At 59.1% G+C, this 18,840-nt stretch overlaps 1 protein-coding gene across 2 annotated transcripts in view; it reads left to right on the top strand.

The window, feature by feature from the left end:
* TMEM104 (transmembrane protein 104) overlaps nucleotides 1-18,840 on the top strand; it is a 57,506-nt gene that overhangs the window by 17,322 nt on the left and 21,344 nt on the right. The window lies entirely within an intron of this gene.

The raw sequence follows: 18,840 nt of genomic DNA, 5'->3' as shown, positions 1-18,840 counted from the left end.
GTTAATACTCTCTGCGTCCTCCTGGTCCTCCTCAGCCCTGACACAGATTTAGGTGCATCAGGCGACACACAGCTTGACACGCGGCCACTTAGCTGATGTGGAGCGGGACGCGAGAGAGCCCGCCTCTCAGGGAGTCTCAGGGAGTCGGCCTCTTGACTTAATTATCCCTATCCTGGCAGAGCTTCCCGCGGCCCCGCCACCTGTGTTATTCGGCTCTGAATTTGTTAACCCCAAGGACAGCCGAACGGTGGTTTCGCCTTCCCAGTCCCATCCTATCGACCTACCCCAGGAGTCCTGTGCTCCAGCCCCGGAAGAGATTTGTTTTCCTCTGTGCATTTCTGGGGCAGTCGGGTGGTCAGCTACAGCTAGGAGGGTGTCTTCTAGGAGGACTGTATCTCAGCCGAGGTCCGATGGGACTCCGGTGGCAGGTTAATTTCCCGGCCCCTTCCCCACTTCCCCAGCCCTGGGGCAGGCAGAGAACTCAGCAGGGCCACCAGGAGAACCGGGGAGAGCGGAGGCCTGTTGGCCTCTCAGCATTTCAACAAACCGTGATGGATACAATTAGCAAAGGTGCTGGTAATCGTAAGGACCCATCTGGATCTCTAACGGGCACAGTCAGGCAGAAGGAGGAGGTTGAGGAGGTTGAAGAAAGGGTCCAAGGGGCTCAGCACAGACCGGGAGCAGGTCCAGGATGGAGGGCCAGCGGCGGAGCGCCTCGGGCAGGTCCTCCCCGGGGGCGCTGCTGGAGGCTGTACAGGATCTGCCTGGCTCACTCCCCCACCCGTCGGCAGAGCAGCCATGGAGCGCTGGGAATATTGCCGCTGCCACCGGCCCGATGAATTATTTAGCAGCGTCATTACTGCCTTATTAAATTGTTCTTCCTCTCGTTCCTATAAACCTTGCACACGATGGAAGCCTCCCTGCCCGAATTTCAGTAACCGTCTGACCAAACAGAAGGAACCCTTCAGGAAAGCAGACGGGCATTAATTACTGCCTTCGTCTCCCAGATATTGCACTTATAACTCATGAAGCTAATTGCCACCAGGTCCACAAAAGCTGCACGAAATAGGAGGGGGCGGGGCTGAGCAGAAACACAGCCCGTTCTCTCTGCGTTGTTGACACCCTCCCACTGCCGGGGACTTCAGTTTGCTCTGGAGGTTTTCGGTTCAGACGTGCTCTTCTGCCTGGTTTGGAGAAATTCAGGGCAGGTGGACCTTCGCGTTGTCTCAGAAGTTACTTTAGCTGTGCCTCCTGACCCTAAATGCCGGGGGGGCTCTGTCCCTCTGCAGGCCACCTCCTCTTAGCGAGTAGGAAGCGGCCTGGCGACTGAAGGAGGAGGTTGGCAGACGTGGGTTTCCTTCCTCCGTCCTGGGCGCTCTGGGACAGGTGCTCACAGCATCTTCCCCTCCCAAGCCCGGCCCGCGGGGCTCATCCCTGCATCCTTGTTCCACCGAGTGGCCCCTTCAGATCATGGGAGAAGAGGGGCATCCTTTCCCCTTGCCCCCCAGTCATTCATGCCTGGAAGACTGTCCATCCCGCCTAGAGAGTCCCGTCGCGCCTCTTTCTACCAGCTGTTTGGCTGCTGCAGCGTTGGCCACGGCGGCGGGCGGGTTTAAAGCCCCCTTCCCACCCCAGGCACAGCCACTTCTTTGTCTCCGGTAAACGATACACCTGTCCGGCCTGCATGTTCAAAAGGACCGCTAATAACCACTTCTTCGCTGTTCCAGGACAGTATTTTCTGGCTTTGACTTTACGGTTTAATTTTTAGAAAGTTCTCTGGAAGCAGCCTCTTCTGTGTCTGAGACACACCCCCGGAATGAGACTATCTGGGATAGTAACTACCTCCAGAGGCCAGCCGGTGTAGCGCCATGATTGCTTGTCAGAAGGGAGCCGTCTCTACCACCAGCTACCGGTCGCCTCCCAAAGCCCTTGACCTTAATGAGTGGAAAATTCCTCCTCCCCTCCCGTAGCCTGTGACCTCCGTCCACATCCTGTGATTCCCGTGCAGCTGGTATGAGTCAGTTTCTCCCTCTCCCTCCTTGGAGTAGCCGCAGAGCAGGGCGCTGTGAAGTGGGGGTGGTCCCGTGAGTCACACGTGCCCCCAGGGCGTCCCAGCAAGGCGCCACGGCTGGAGCCAGCAGTGACCTGGGCCCCGTCACGAGGGCCCGTGAGAATTAACATCAGGATCTGATCTTCCCAGCCCCACCGCCCACCCCTCCTGCTCCTTTGAAGTATCACACGGGCCAGTGTTGATGGCCCAGCGCTTCCAAACCCGCAACCTTGCCTCCAGGCTGGGGAACGTCCTGGCATTCTCTCTGCAGAGCATCTCTGGCTTCAGTAGGAAACAAGGTCAGAATTTAGCATTTCATCTTCCTACGCGGTGAGGCGGAGTCAGGAGCTGCTGGTGAACCTCAGGGTCATATGGAAATGAGTTCCGTCCAGGAATCGGACTGTCCCGAGTGTCTGGGAAGCAGGACGTGTGTCGCTGTCCCCTTGAGTCGAGGGCACTGCCCGGCGCTCCTGTTGTCCTTCCTCATTTCTGCAGGGCCGTCCGGCCTCATTTGCGCCCCGGGCCCCTTCGGTACCGCCTCCTGGAGAGTGTCAGAGGGAAGTCCTGGGGGGACAGCGGGGCTCCCCGAGTGCCGAAGCCTCCTCACCGCCAGCAGGAGCGGCCTCCACAGCTTACGGGTGGACAGGTGCCGCTGCGGCGCCGGCGGCCCAGCAGGCCCCGGCCGGGCAGAGCCGGGCCCGCAGATGGCAGAGCAGAGCTCATCCTGGCTGGAGACCCGGCCGCAAACTGGCAGCGTTGGGCAGGGGGCCCTTCGTGGGCTGCTTTGAGACAGGACAAGGTCACCCTGGCTTGCCATGCTGCCTTGAACGCAGGAGCTGTGAGATCCGCCTCCGGGGTCTGGGGGTGAGCTGGGAGAGAGGTGCAGCCTGCAGGTGCCCGGCAGGTGACCTGCCACCCGCTGCCGGACAGAGGGGCCTCTCCCTCCGGACACCCCTTGAAGAAACAGGGTCTATGTTGGGGGCTGCAGGGGGGGTTCTGCCTGCTGAACTCTCTTCCTAAAGGAGCAGCAGGTCAGTCTGATTCGGGCTCAGGTTAGCGGTGAAGGGTCCTTCTGGGCCTTCACCCAGGGTCCTGGTCTCTCCTTCTCTGGCAGGAGGCTGTTTTCTGAATCTATCTTGTCTCAGTCTTACACGGCAACGCTTGCCTCTGCCACTGGCAATGTGTAAAACAGCACGCGGGGCTTCCCTGGTGGCACAGTGGTTGAGAGTCCGCCTGCCGATGCGGGGGACGCGGGTTCGTGCCCCGGTCCGGGAGGATCCCACGTGCCGCGGAGCGGCTGGGCCCGTGAGCCATGGCCGCTGGGCCTGCGCGTCCGGAGCCTGTGCTCCGCAACGGGAGAGGCCCCGACAGTGAGAGGCCCGCGTACCGCCAAAAAAAAAAACCACAAAAAACAGCACTTGATTCCCTTTTTATTTTTATTTATTTATTTATTCGGCTGCCCTGGGTCTTATTTGCGGGATGCGGGCATGTGGGATCTAGTTCCCCGACCAGAGATCGAACCCAGGCCCCCTGCATTGGGAGCACAGAGTCCTAACCACTGGACCACCAGGGAAGTCCCACATGATCCCCTCTTTAAAACCAAACAGTCTCTTTCTAGAACGGTACCATTCAAGGGAAGCAACGTCCTTTGTGTTGGGGGGTGGAGAACGGAGTGACGTACCCGTGTGGAGGCGCCAGGCCGAGCACCGCCAGGTCCTTCCTGCCGTGTGGTTTGCGTCAGTGTAGCAAGTTACCCATTACTTTCTCGTTTCCGCTTTGGTCCGCCCAGCCGAACAGTAAGGTCCGTGGCCTCATCCCATTTCACAGCAGAGAAAACTGAGACTTGGAGACCGTGACTTCCCCAGGGTCTCTGAGCTGAGGCAGAGATGAGAGCCCAGAAACGAGGGGGCAGGTCACGCCCGCTCATCAGCCCTGGGAGCCTGACGTTTGCAGAGGTTGGGGCGACGCTGCCCCAGGATGGCATCTGCTCAGTGACCTGTGTCTGCGCATCCTGCCCGTCTGCCTGATTGACCTGCTGTCTTCCTGCCGCCCCTCACCCCTGGGTAGCGAGATGGGCTTCTTCCGTTCACTCGAGTAGCGCTGGAACTCGGAGCGTCTGCCCGAGGACGTCTCCCTTCCCTGCCGTGGTCTCTCTCTCTGTTCTTTCAGTAGCAACCACGGTACCCTGGCACTGTGGCATCTGCTAATAAGTGGGTCACCACAGTCATTGCTTGAATGTTTATTCTTACCGACTCTGGGGCAGGAGGTGGTCTAGAGGCCTTCAGGACCAGTGAGGAGGGAAAGTTAGTGTGAAGCAACAAGGTTCAGCGGCAGCAGTGACTTCACGGGACCTGGGGACTCTGGGGGACACCTCCGGGGCACCAGTCTGTGCCCCTAGAGCACAGCCCCAACAGGAGACAGTGTGAGCGCTGCCTCTGGATTTGCACAACGTGGGGAACCCGGAAGGAAGCAGAGACCATAGAGAGACAGGAAGGGTGGTCCTGGGGGGCAAGCGCAACGCTCCCAGGATGGGCCATCTGCATGGAGGAGTCTAGTGGGTTGGCTCCATCCGCAGATGGAGAGCAGGGCCCTAAGCACGGTAAACGGACCAGTGGCGGTTTCCCTTCTTTGGGGACATCGCCCTCCTGTCTGACTCCTGTGGGTTGGGACCTAGCCCAGCACCAAAGCAGAACAAGCCAAGAGGAGGTTCCCGGCCACCTGGGCAAGAAGGGGGTTGCTTACAGGGTCTGGGACATCAAGGCGCCTCCCTCATAGGATGGGGACTGTTTGGGGACCTACCTGGGCTACCAGGGGAGCCCGTCTTCTTTCCCTTCCTTTCCTCCCTTCCTACGCCAATATCAGCTCCTCACTGGGTTCTGGAGGCTCCCGGAAGGTCAGTTTTGTTGTGCCTCGCCCTTTCCTCGCTGCTCCCCGGTGGGAAGATGCCGGTCACGCTGGGCAACCCGCTGCAGGTATGGCAGCAGAGTAGCTTTCCCGACCCGGGCCGGTCCCACCCCGACTTGGTGGGGGTCTGCAGTCGTCTGCCAGCTCACCTGGCCCTCCGGGAGGCCTTATGTCTCAGGGTGCTAGCCCCCCAAGTGCCGAACCTCTGCTTTCAGCCCACGATCCTGGGTCTCAAGGAAGAAAGAATTTCTGCCCAACACCCTAAAACGGCATGTACCCACTCCGCAGACAGGCGCTCTTGCTGAGCAAATTCTAACTTCCAACAGTGACCGGCGCTCAGGTTGAAATGACTTGACTTTAAGGGATTAGCTTGTCTCTTCTTTATCAAGGATATCGACAATACAGGGACAGACCTGCCTTTTTCTTCCTCCCTCCCCCCCTCCCTCCCTTCCTTCCTTCCTTGCCTAGGAAGCTGTCTCTATGGCTCATCCAGGGAATGGCTGCTTGTGTTTTGTTGTGCTTTCCATCCCCCCCCAGCCCTTTCTAAATGAAGTTCAGATCACGCTGTCACTCACTCTGACACTATGGCTTGTCTCTCCAGCTCCTGCCAAGGGACCCCAGGGGCACCCCCGTCCCCGTCCCCCCCCCCACTGCTGCTGGTGTCTGGGCACAGCCTCCGGTCCGTCCCCAGTGCCAGCCCAGCCTGCTGCCCAGCGTTGCTCAGGACCAGCCCTCACCTTTCCGAGGAGACCTGGGTAGCACCTCGCTGGACCACGGTGACCCCCTCCTCCCTGACCCCCAGTGCCTTGGGGTGTTCGGCCCGAGCTCCCTCCAGCTCAGTGAGGGGACTGTTCTTATTTTTAACGCGGCTCTCGGGGACATGGGTTCTGTCTGCCAGCATTAAGCTCGCCATCCATCACGCCCCACGTCCCGCCTCTGCGATGGCTGATGCCTGACACACCAGCTTAGAGGACGGCGCTGACTCCCCTGTGCCATCCGCTCCGAGCTCCCGGTAAAGATAGCAGGCGACGGGCATCAGGGTCACAAGACAGTCCCCACCGCCCCCTCCCCGAGCCCTGGAAGCTGCTCACTGGCTGAGCTTGAGTCCTCTGGCCTTTCTTCCGTCCTAATGGATGAAGGGAACTCGGTTGTAGCTCCTGAGCCAGGTGAACTGCCCAGACCCCCTTCTCACAGTGGCAGCTCGAGTGTCTCTCTGACCCTGTTAGAATGTCCCCGATCTCTACCCCCGTCTCCGCTGTTGGAATGTCCCCGATCTCTACCCCCGTCTCCGTCGTCCGGAAAGTAATGAGTAGTACATCCTTACAAATAGGACTTGCCCAGGGCACAAGCCACTTTTACCCTGGGCATGTGGGAAACTGTCAGTTTGGCTTGTCTGGTGTCTCGTCCTTTCTCCCTGCCCGCTTCCCCAGTTCACTCAGGGAAGGGCACTGCGATTGGGAAAGTTATCTGTGCGCCACAACCGGACCACCCTGCCAGCAGACTCGGCTTGTGAGAAGCCCCATGATATGAAAATCCCAATGTGTAAAACGAACTCAGCGGGTAATTATTTGTTACAGAACAATTTGATACGTTACCGAAGGGCTCGCTGCAGGTTTCTCTTGAGTACTTATTTTCCCTAGCGCGCTTAAAACGTTATTCTGTGGAAATTAAGTATTTATAAATAGAACTTTTAGAGGCCCATCTCTTGGGTGAAGCGTATCCACACGTTTGTGTGTCAAGTGCAGGAATCCAGAGCCCGTTTCGCGGAGAAATAGGCCGACGTGGGGTTGGCGTGGACATCACAGACAGACGGATACACACCCGCGCCCACGCACAGGGCCCCAAGCCGGGAAAGCGTCACGGAGCTTGTCAAGAATATACCCACGGCCCACACTCGTGCGCAGGCCAGTCTGGTTGGGAAACCTCCAAATAGGTCTCCTTGGGGAGAGCTCCGCCCTGCCGGGGACCTGCACGGTGCTCTTTCAGGACCACTTTTACCCACGCTTCACACTGATGCCGGGCACGCCCTAAGCTGGAGGCTTCTTTCTTTGTGCGCAGCGTGATCGGGGGTGAAAAGCTGCTGTTCCTTTGCTTCATGAGCTCCCCGGGCTGGTCCTGGCCACTGACCCAGGTGCGTGTGTCCCTGTCTGTGTGTTTTTAGTCAGTCCCCTCAGAAGCTGCTCCAGGCAGACTCCCAAAACGCTACAGCTGAGGCCATCTCCAGACTCTGCATCCCCTCTGCTTGCAGACCTCCCATTTCCGGGCAAAGAGCTAAAAAAATGACTTTGTATTCTTTAAGGAAATGTCCCACTTGTCAATTTCAGATCCTTACTCTCCTCTGCTCTTTTTTTTTTTTTGGCTTCATTTCCCAAAAAGTATAGGAAAGAACTATAGGAAGTACAGCAGCCTTCCAGTTGTTTTAAGAGTAATATGGAATGTTCTTAAATGTCTTGTGCTAACGAGGATCAAAACTGTACACGCTCAACCACGTTCCTCCTTCCGCCCCGTGTCTCTCTGATGCTTTCACTCCGTAGCTGAATCCGTGGTCCTCGCGACGGCCCTGCTGACTTCTGTGAGGCTGTGCTACCCCCTGAATGATGCTTTTACTCTCTGTTACGGGGTGTCTGTTGTAGACAGAATCTGCTGTCTTTCTAAATAGTGTCCCAGGGCCCTGGCAGTAATTGTTTAATTAAATAAAGCACTCATTCTAAAGTAATAAGCGTGCTCCTCCGTGTGGCTGGTGTCCCAACCGGAGGCCCAGCAAACCGTGCGGAGACTGAAAGTATCCATGAGCACGTTCCCCAGCCTGCAGGCTGGCCCCGAGGAGAAAGCAGCAGCCAAAGAACCCCAAAGCGTTCTCAGCCAGCAGAAGGGTGCCTGGGACACGGACGTGATTAGGCAGAGCTGAACAATTAGGGTGCATATCAATGATGATATCCGATTAATTGGCACGAGCTTGGGATATCTCGTGAATGAGCCAAGAGTAGGCCAAGGTACATTTTAATAAGCCTTCACGTGCGGAGGGAGGTACCGCAGAGGGCATTGCTGAACAGATGCTGTGTGAAGACAGAAGGAAGGCTCACAGAGCACAGCAGGGCATGTTGAGTTGAGCTACAAGAAGAACTTCCTTTAGCCGCGGGTTGAGACGCTCTCTGGAAACCTGGACAGGAGGAGGGAGGAGGCTGCCGGGCCAGGTTGGACGCTGACCAGGGCTGGAAGGCCCCCCACAGTTTGCGACACCCAAGCAGTTCTGGCAGGAGAACTTCTCACTGCTGTTTCAGGAGGCTGTGCTCCACCCGAGGGGTGGGTCACCAGGCTCCAGGAACGCTGCCCAGCCCTCTCCCCACCCCCGGTCAGGAGCAGTAGCCTCAACTGGGTCTCCGAGCTGGGCTCCAGGATCACTGGCACTTTATTAAAGATACGGATCCCTGGGTCGCTCCCCAGGCCTATTGTAGCAGCACCGAGGACCGCAAGGCCCAGGAATCTGCATTCTCCACCTGTTCTGGGGGCGATTCTGTGTCCCCTCCCCTTTGAGAAAGTCTGCAGGCCGAGGCCCTCTCGCGGCGATAAGTGGTCTCGCTGACGCCCAGCCTCCCGGGGAGAGGCCTGCTCTGGTCTCCCTTGGATCTGCCCCCCGAGCTGCAGCTGAAGAGGCAGCGGTCAGGGCCCTGCCGAGCCGCCTCCGGGGAAGGACGGGGGCAGAGGCATCGCGGGTCCCCAGCCTGGCGTCCCGAGTATCCGGCGCGTCGGTGCAGACGGAGCAGCTGCGCTCCTGTGCTGCCCAGCCTGGTTTCAGACTCCGAGTGTCCCCAGGAGAAGAGGGCCTCCAGCAGGACCCCTTTGCCAGCGGCTGCTCTGTTACCTGTGGCCAGCAGGTCCCTCCCGGTCCCTTCCTCCTGGAGCCCACAGCCTGCCAGCCCCACAGAGAGGCCTCGGCCTCTGACCGTCCACTAGGGAGGGAGCCGGGGGTCATTAGCGTGATCTCTTACGCCCGACTCCACGGAGCCCGTTAATCAGCCCCCTTGACTTGCCGGCTCCCCTCCCTCCCCACCTCCAGGGTGACTCGGTACCCCACAAAGAATCCTGCTCCTTTCCGTCTGTTTCGAGGTCGGGGGTCAGCGGGGGAGGGGTGGAGCCAGCCCGCCTGTGCTCTCTGCAGGGCTCCCGCGACCCGGGCCCCTGACTTCCTTCCCTCCCTCCGCTCCAGCCCTGGCCCCGCTCTCGCTGCGCAGAGGTGAGCCGGAAGAGTTGGGTGGGGGGGGGTGGTGGTGCCTGAGCATCCGCAGTGATTATCTGGCACCTCTCCTGAAGCATCACGCAGGCATCAGGCAGTTGAGGTGACAGAGGGCAATGGCTCCGCCTCCTCGTGTCCCCGGGGCGGGGCCAGCAGAAGCAGTCAGATTCCAGCCGGTTACTGGAGGCGCTAACAGCCCTGCGGGTCCTGAGGGTCCACGGGGCTCACGTCCCGCCCAGCACCCAGGGTATCTGAGCAGCTTCGTTCTTGACAGGATCCGGTGTTTGGGGGTGTGGGTGCTTTTTTCCGAGGGAGCTGAGGGGCAGGGCTGATGGCCCAGAGGCTCCCCACCCCCTGTTACTCGTAACACAGTCCACGATATAGAGTGTTACCTGCCCACCTGTTCCCCTCAAGTCCTCCTGTTCTGAGGACCTGTAAGGCCCAGTTGATCTCTAGTCTGGCCCCGACAGCTGTTCCCCGGCCCCTGGATCACGTGGCCAATAGCTCCAGCTTCCTCGTGTCTGTGAGGCAGCGTGTAAGTTCCCCCGGCGGGGGGAGGGGAGGAACGCCAGGTACCCATCCTCTCCCCTTGCTTGACAGCCAGCAGCAATAGACCGGGACACAGAGCTGGTTTGATTCTCTGCAGACAGATTTCAGTGGCTAAAAAGTGGGAAGGGGTAAACCAAGCCTGCGGTGCCCAAGAAGTTCTCATCTGTGCATCTGTTCACTGAGCCCGAGGGAGGAGAGAGGTTGCCGCAGTCCTCTGGAGCTTTCCAACTCGCGGCCCGTTAGGAGAGCCCTGCCTCCCCCATGAGACCTGTTTTCTTCTCGCCGTAGAGGGTTGCTTCGGAGCCTGCCCTGGGCTTGTGCACCTCCGTGCTCGGGCTCCCCGCCAGGCCCTGGGGCAACATTTTCACGCGTCTGTCACTGCACCCAGCTGGACGAGGAGTCCCCAGGACTTACAGTTCTAACGTTCCAAGTCCCTCTCGGGTCTCCTCCCATGAGAACAGAGAGGACTCCCACCCGGGGGATGCCGAGGAGGGCCTTGGAGCCCGGGCGCCTGGCTGCTTGTCCACGGAGGGGTGCCTCCTCCCAGCATGAGGGTTGCCCCAGGGTCATGAGGCTTCTCTGTTTCTGGTATTTCATTCTTTCAGCCTGGTTTTAGGTAAATCTGACTGCCATCTCCGTACTTAAAATCCTTTAGAAACTCCTCTCTGCAAGGCAGCTCTAAACTCCTTCACGGGACGTGGTCTGCTCTAATCTCCTTCTGGAACTTTCTCTCTCACCACTGCCCCACCCTCACTGGCCACTTCTCCTCCACAGACGCTGGGTACTTTCACGGCTCTGTGCCCTTCACGTGGCTTTCCCTCGCTTCAGAGCCCGACAAGCACTCACTCATTCCAGACTGAGCTCAGAGACCCCCGCCCCTCACCCGCACGTGGCGGTAATCGGACTCTTATCCGTGTTCAGTTCCTTGGCCTCACCGCGAGCTCCTCGAGGTTGGGGCCATGCCTTACCCACCTTTCAGTCCAGAGCCAGCGTGGGGCTGCACGCAGGGGGGTTGCTCCATGAGCATCTGAGTGGACGAGACCCTTCAGGTGGGCCGCCGCCACGGGGTCTGTGGCTGGGCGCGGGCGCGAGACCCTCCATCAGCCCTTGGGCCTGCTGACGCCCCGGGCTCACCACAGCTGGCGGCCACTGCTCCGGCCAGAGAACCTCCCCGTCCGGCCGACCCCTCCTTCCCCAGAGGCGTGGCCGTCCTCTGCTCCTTGGTGCTGGGACAGAAGCTGCCCCTCAGCCAGGGCTTAGGGGCCCCCTGTCCTTGGCGGCTGAAGATGGCGGGGAGCAGTCCAAAGCCATCCAGGTGCCAGGAGGTCGAGGGCGGCTCGCCACGCATCTCCTTCTCTGCCACCTCTTGGCACCTGGAGTGTGCGAAGTGAAGTATTAGAACAAGTGCCAGCTCCAAAGTCCAGTCTTCTTCCCCAGGCAGAGCCCCCAGCCTTCCACCTGTTTCACCCCACTTCCCACATCCTCACACACACCCCCCGTCCCTCCCCAGCTCCTTGTCGTAATGTCCTTAAAGCCCACCTAGTTCAAGATCAAGCCCCTTGGTCTTCCACCTGGATGTGGCGGGGGAGTGGACCCCCCTTCCCCGCCCCGGTCTCTTTCACACCTGTGAGAAGCCAGGCCGTCCTTTTTAAACTCTGATGGCTTATCATCACTGAGTGAGTGACTGCGTGGGTTTTCCACAATATTTATCTTTTCTCCCCAAATCACAAGGGTTGTAGCTCTGGCATCGAATCCTTGGAACTCTGCCCACACTGGTTACCATCTGGCTTTTCAGCTGAGAAAGAGACAACACAGGCACCCAGGCTCGTCCTCCAGTAAGAGGGCAAGGGCGGCAGCAGCCGTGCCAGGCTAATGCCATGAGACCAGACCAGCCCTCCTGGCCCGGCCCTGGGAGCCAGCCTGGAAGGGACGTGGAGGGGGTGTTGGAGAGACTCTTTCTCTAGGACGTAATCGAGGGAGGCAGTCAAGTGCTCCAGAGGAGGACTGGGCCTTGGGTACAGACAACCTGAGCTCTGATCTCAGCTGCGTCTTGGTTATTATGAGATCTTAGACAAGTTAGTTAATTCCCCTCAACCTCAGTTTTTTTAAGATGGAGACAATAACCAGTTTGTAGGGTGTCAGGATTAAAAAGCGATCTTAGATGGAAGATGCTGTTGTGTCCGGGCACTCAGTAGGTGCCCGCTAATGTTGGTTCGCTTGCCCGTTGGTTCTCTGAGCCTCCTTCTTCCCCACCCCCGCACAGAGCCTTCCTTCTCTGAGAGGTGGCTTAGTCTCCTGGAGAGTGTCAGGAAGCAGGAGAAGGCTCTGGGCGTAAGAGTGGCCTGGCTGGGGGCAGAGCCCTCCCTCGCTGCCAACAGCATCCCCTCAGAGCTGGGGGCTTGGTGGTGATGTGGGCATGACACCTGGACCAGGTGCATGGGACGCCGCCTGACTCCAAAGGCCAGGAGGGGCCTGTGATGTGACGGTGGAGACCACTGGCTGGGCTGGAAAGACCCGGGCTCCCTCCAGCAGTGGTCACAGCACATGCCAGGTCACCCTGCACTGGAGGAGCCTCCCGTAGGCTGTGACCTTTCACCCCCCCACCCAGGTCGCCCCTCCCACCATCTCTAAAACTGCATGAAGCAGCCAGGCTCCTTGGTAGGACATCACGGTCCTTGATAATAGAAGTTTGGGATGAATTTCCCAACCTATCTTTTTCACCATCTATGGGTTAGGGAGGAGACATGCTCTTTTTTTTTTTTTTTTTTTTTTTTTGCCTCCCAGAGCAAAAACCATAAAGCTGGATACAAACCTCAGGTCCCTAAGTAGGGATCTTCTATCTCATCTGAGTAAGGCGGGGGGTTGTTTGGAGAACGGGGCTCGGAAAAGGAAGTTATAGTTATTTGGGTTCTTTCCTAGGTCTGTTCTGTTTCCAGCTGCCTTGAAAGGAAGGGAAGCAGGCAGCTTTGAGGGAGGGATCTGGGGATGTTTTCAACTGTCAAACAGTCCAGGCAGCCCTTTCGTCAGCGTGTCTGTGGAGTCGCAGAGCGAGCCTGAGACCCGCCCTCTGCGTGCATGGTTGTCTCCGGGCTGACAGGGCTGAGATCACATCACCCAGGCTCCTTGAGAGCTGGGGAGCGGTGCGCCGGGGGCCTGGACCGTCCTGTGTCCAGCCCTCCCCCTCCCAGAGCCGGAGCCCTCATCCTGTGCAGTTGCCACGTCGGCTCAGTCCGGGGAGCTCTCCGCCGTTGTCTTCCAGGCCGCCCCCTCCCCAGCCTAAAGCGACTGAACTCACACCCTGTAGGAGGCAGCGCTCTGGGCTTCGACAGCCAGAGCTGCCCGTGTGCACGGGGTTGAGAGCAGCCACCCCTTCTGTGGTCCCTACCCGAAATCACTCTCCCAGGCTCCCCGGTATCAGAGACAAAGACCGTGTTCACCAGTACCTTGGCAGAGGTTGTTCAGGCACCCCCGCCCTGGCCAGTCTGTGTTGCTGCCGGGGAGGTGCCCCAGCGTTTCATCCTCTGCTCGGTGAATTGTGCGTGGGGAGAGGTCTTTCCTCCCGGCCAGCCCCCCGATCCCCGGGTCTGACAGGCGGTCGAGTTCCTGCCGTGTGGGTTTGGTTTCTTGCCTCTGTTCTATAGCTCGGTGGCTACTTAAGAACTCCTTGGGGGACCTAACTTCTGGCTCTTTATTGCCTCGGCCTGGGCCTCCGCGCCTTGCTCTCCTGGGCTTTAGTGTCTGCCGGCAGGCACGCGCTCACCTTCTGATGAGCGCTGCAGATGTTACGAGTCTCGGAGCTCACTCAGTCCGAATGGGGCTGAATTGTTTGACAGGAGTGGACTTTGTTTTCTGCTGAAGGGTGTCGTGAGATAACAGCTGGGTTTATAGAGCTGACGTCTATGCTCCAGAATCACACGCTGCTTTAGAATATCTGCGCGTCAACCCTCCACTTTTTCTTTCGTGTAAATTTATTTTAAATTTATTTATTTTGGGCTGCACTGAACCTTCGTTGCTGCGCGCGGGCTTTCTCTAGTTGCGGCGAGCGGGGGCTGCTCTTCGTTGCGGTGCACGGGCTTCTCGTTGCAGTGGCTTCTCTTTTTGTGGAGCACGGGCTCTAGGCGCGCGGGCTCGGTAGTTGTGGCGTGTGGGCGCTAGAGCGCAGGCTCAGTAGTGGTGGCTCACGGACCTAGTTGCTCTGCGGCACGTGGGATCTTCCCGGACCAGGGCTCGAACCCGTGTCCCCCGCACCAGCAGGCAGATTCCCAACCACTGCGCCACCAGGGAACTCCTAGGCCTCCACTTTCATCTTCAGGCACCACCTGAATCTTTCAGGCTTTCAACCCATTCAGCGAGCATCTCCGAAGTACCTTCTAGGTGAGGTTTGGGGAAGCTGGGGAGGGACCCAGGGACACTAAGACAGGGTGACTCGCCCTAAGCAGTGCATCCGGGGAGGGTGCCGGTGAGACGGGCCCCGGCTGCAAGGCTGGAGAGGCGTCCAGCCTCCATCCGTCTCCATCACTCCTTCTCCACCAGGTAAGCGTATTGGAGGGATCGGTGAGTAAGAGGTTGGCAGCGCCGCCATCGTAGCTGGCCTGGCTGTCTGAGGCCCAGCGGTGTGTCCCGGCAGGAGCCCCCTCCCGCAGCAGGGGGCTCTCCACGCGTTCAGGGTCAGCCGCCCCCTGCCCCGTCGGGGAAGCTTGTCGTTTCCGAAGCCTCGTTCTCAGAGCTTCCCGTGAGTGTGCCGGTCCTCCTGCAGGATTCAGGTGACCTCCTCCCCTAGGTGGCACGATGCCTGTCGTCTCAGGCTTTTGGCAGAGAGGCTGTGCTGATGGATGGTTCGCTGGGTCCGGTGCACAAGCTGCTGACGCCGCTTCAGCCCTACCCCCTGTTCTCGTTCCCTCACCGCAAGCACTGCAGCTGCATGACGACTGATCCTCCGTGCTTGGTGGGGGGAACTTGAACTCCCCCTGAGGAGCGCTTGGGGAGAGGTGCAAGGCCCATAGGAATGGTATTGACCTAACGTTCTGTGGCCAGAGGTCGCCACTTGGCTTCAGTTGTCCCGAGTTCCCCCCACCCCGGGATGTTGGGAGGACAGGCGGGCCGCGATAACGCGCGGGTGTGTGCTGACCCTTGTTGGGGCCACACGGCCAGGGCTGACGTTCACCGAGTACCTTCTCTGCACACGTCACGCGCTCTGGGAAGTTCACAAGCGCTCCCGGGTCTCGCTGTCGGCTGGGACGACGTTAGGATTCAGACCCCCGCCCTGAGCACGTGACCCCGAAGCCGCTGGGCCCTCCGCCGTCTGTCCCTCACCGCCTCAGAGCGCACCTCCTCCTCATGGCTGGATCACCAGACATTGTCATTCAAGTTGGGAAAATACAAACTCCCAAACCCAAACGTTCGCAGCCACTTGAGAAATAAAAATAGAATCCTTGAACGTTTCTTCACTGCACTTCAAGGACGCGTTGAAAGTCCCGCTCCCGTTTAGGGGCGGGTTCGTGCTGAGTTTCCCTTAACCCCAATTAACCCTTAACCCTTAGCGCCCGACAAGGACAGCCCTGTCAGCGGGGCGCCCGTTTCCTTTGTCATTTGGAGCAACCTCCAGGACCAGTGCACGGAGCTCAGCCATGCCCTTGGTGTGTGGCCACGTCTGAGAGAACTGGCTCCCCGGGGCCCCGTGTACCGGGGAGTCAGTCCCACGGGCCCCTGTGTGTTGAGGTGGGTCGGGCGGCATAGCGCCGTTCTCCCTTCCGAGACTTTTTGCTTCGTCGTCACCCCCGCTAGATTGACAGCAGAGGCCGGAGTCCTCCCAGCGCCCTAGTGCGAGAAGGCTCCAAGTGGGTCTGCTGCTCTTTTATGTGGAAAGTCAGGAACTGGCAGCTGCAGTGAGAGAAAGCTACTGATGCCTGAATTCTTGTCTCTGGGAAGCTCCATCTCACTACACCACGGCAGCCACAGACAAACCAGAAAGATGCTTATTTTTAGAGGGAAATAAGTAGGTAAGCAGGCACTCCAAGTACTGGCCATCCAGCCAGTAACCCAGCCGGGCACGGTGTTACCTCCTTCGGTTCCAAGCCCTCTCCTCGGCCCGGGAACGATGGGACACCACAGAAGCGTTGCCTTGGTGCTTTGAGGGCCGCCGCTGGCTTCCCCGACCGTCTGGCCTCTGTCCCCCCCGGATCCTATCCCTTCGCTCACGCCAACGTCGGGGGCAGGGCTGGGAGGGACCCTTCCCCCGTTGGGTCAGCAGTCAGAACTGTTCCACTGCTCTTCTCGGATGTTTTCTCACTGTCACCTGTTAGGGGAGGTGATTGGTGTATCGCCCTTTGTCCCATGGAGTTGCCCAGAGGCCCTTAGGATGCTTGTCCTAAAGTGATGCTTGGCCATCACTTTAGCACATCATTCTCTCCTGCTTCCCTTTCCTCGAAGAAGAGCGTGCCCTCTGTCTCCTCCCCCCACCCCTTTTTCGAGGGGAGTGAGATGGACTTATGGGTGTTGTTGGATTTCATCCAAGTTTAAGTTCTAATGAAAAACCTTGGTCCCGGGCTTCGCTGGTGGCACGGTGGTTAAGAACCCGCCTGCCAGTGCAAGGGACACGGGTTCTAACCCTGGTCCGGGAGGATCCCACGTGCCGCGGAGCCACGAAGCCTGTGCACCACGACTACTGAAGCCTGCACGTCTAGAGCCCGCGAGCCACAACTGCTGAAGCCTGCACGTCTAGAGCCCGTGCTCCGCAACAAGAGAAGCCACGACAATGAGAAGCCCGCGCACCGCAACGAAGAGCAGCCCCCGCTCGCCGCAACTAGAGAAAGCCCGCACACAGCAACAGCCATAAATAAATAGATAAAAGCAAGCTGTGGCCCCTCCGTGTCTTCCCAGCAGGAGGAGAGATGACGGCAAACAGGATTGGGGGCTTTCGTTTTGTTTTATAAGAACTGGCGGGTGGCCGGTGTATGGCTGTTCGGGAGCCATGAATCCACTGTCTCCCAGAAGTAGGAGTGAGAAGAGCCGCTCCTCTGAGGACTTCTAGGTTCTTGACTTCAGGTTTCTTCTGAGACATCGCCCCCTCCTTAGTGGGGGTCCTGGGAGATGCCACTGACGGCGGGCAGCCGAGTACCCGAGCTCATCTCAGACGGGCCTTTTCCTCTTCATCGGGGCTGCGTATCACCCTCCCCTGGAAGCAGCTGCACGCTCGGAGCCATGCCGCTTCCATGCACTCTTCCTAAATCAAAGCATGTTGATTTCACAGCTGTTTGGGGAAGGGAGTTTTTTTCCCTGACGAAGCGAACTGCTTTCCGGCAGAGCGGGTGACTTCTGCACACCTACGTGCCACTTGCTCTGCCCGCCCAGATGCTGCCCGTGATAGAGGGTACAAGGCGAGTCCGCAAGACTGGGGCGGCCTCTCCCCACCCTGCAGGATTAAACCCTCCTCTATCAGGCACTTCCTCCGCCAAATTCAGTGCATGCCGTAAATGTTTACTTACTGAGCGTCTCACATGTGCCGAGAGATGCAGAGCTTGTTACCCTCTGCTGATGGCACGACCGACCCGTGAACAAGGAGCCACCCAGAACCTACAGGAATTAAGTGAGGTGGGACCGACCGTGCATCTGGCGATTCAGTCAGGAGCCCCCAGGGAGGAATAAAACCTTTGGAGAAACTTGCAGGGGAGACTGGCACTTGAGCAGGGCTCGCGAGGTGATAGAAATGAGGAGGGCAGAGAGGAAATTCTTTGCCAGCGGGAGGAATCGCGAGGGTAAAGGCATGAGGGTGAGAATTAGCTTGATGTGGGGAGAGGAGGTGCCAGAGGGGAAAGCAGCCTCACACAGGATGTAGCGTGTGGATCACAGCGGTCGGGGGAGAGCGCCAGGAGACTCCCAGTCCCCTCCGCCGCTTTCTTACCCTGTCACCCAACCTCTCCAGTCCCTCCGTCCCCTTGTCAGTAAAATGAGACATCGGCAGCTACCTGGTGGCCTCACAGATGGCAGTGAGCGTGACATGCAACCGTGCGTGTGTGAGCACTTTGTGAAGCTCGGGGGCTCTGCAGCCCTGGGCAGCGACCCCATCACGGGACCCCCTTGACGCGATGGGTGGCTAACAGGAGCGGCAGCTGGGAGGACAGGGCTGAGGCTGACGTGACAGATCCACAGGCAGGAGGCTTAGCACCCAGGTCCCCTGGCGTCTGATTTGGGATTCCCACCAAATTAACATTTTCGCCCTCCGGCCAGCTAAACTTGCGGAGAAATTTGGGGGCGGGAAGACAGGCAGAGAGCTGCTTCACTACTTTGCCCTGATTCTGACTCGCTCCCGCTTTCTCCTTTTGCACCACTGAGCGAAGGACATAGCACATGGCCAATCCCGGGCTCATTCTGTGTGTGAAGCAAGATTGAGCTGCGTTGGGGGGGTCTCTCCTCTCCTAGGGCAGTGGGCGCAGCTTGGCCTCCGCACTTCTGAGCAAGGGACCCTGATTGAAAGATGCTCTCTGAAGCAGCACAGCGTGTGTTCCTCTCGCCCGTCCCGTAGCTGCGGCTGTTTCCCAAGAGGAAGGCGGTGGCTCCGGTTAGAGACGAGCCTTGGGTTCCCCGAGGCCAGGCGGCTCGTGCGGGCCTGAGCATCTGTACTTCGGGGTCTCAGCAAAGCCGCCGTCCTGTCCGGGGAACCTCCTGTCCCAGGCATCTCGGAGCGCAGCCCCCCTGGCCTTCCTCGCGTCTCTCAGACACTGACTCCTGCCTCTGGTGGACCGGGAGCTGAGAGTTAGCTTAGGACTGTCTTTATTCCCCTGTCGCCGGGTCTCATTCTGGCAGAGGCTGGAGAGACGGGCTCCTCCCTGCCCACCCCGCCCCCCAGGCACGTGCCTGGTCTGCTCAGTCCCATGGGGGACACAGACGTGCAGGAAAACGCTGCCACTCCGGTGAGGCGACTCGGGAGACGAGGGTGAAGGAGCAGACTTTTTTTTTTTTTTGCGGTACGCGGGCCTCTCACCGCCGTGGCCTCTCCCGTTGCGGAGCACAGGCTCTGGACGCGCAGGCCCAGCGGCCACGGCTCACGGGCCCAGCCGCTCCGCGGCACGTGGGATCCTCCCGGACCGGGGCACGAACCCGCGTC

The sequence above is a fragment of the Physeter macrocephalus genome, unplaced genomic scaffold (genome assembly GCF_002837175.3).
Source record: "Physeter macrocephalus isolate SW-GA unplaced genomic scaffold, ASM283717v5 random_14, whole genome shotgun sequence".
In the NCBI taxonomy this organism is placed as follows: Eukaryota; Metazoa; Chordata; class Mammalia; order Artiodactyla; family Physeteridae; genus Physeter; species Physeter macrocephalus.
This window is presented reverse-complemented; position numbering and strand designations above follow the sequence as displayed.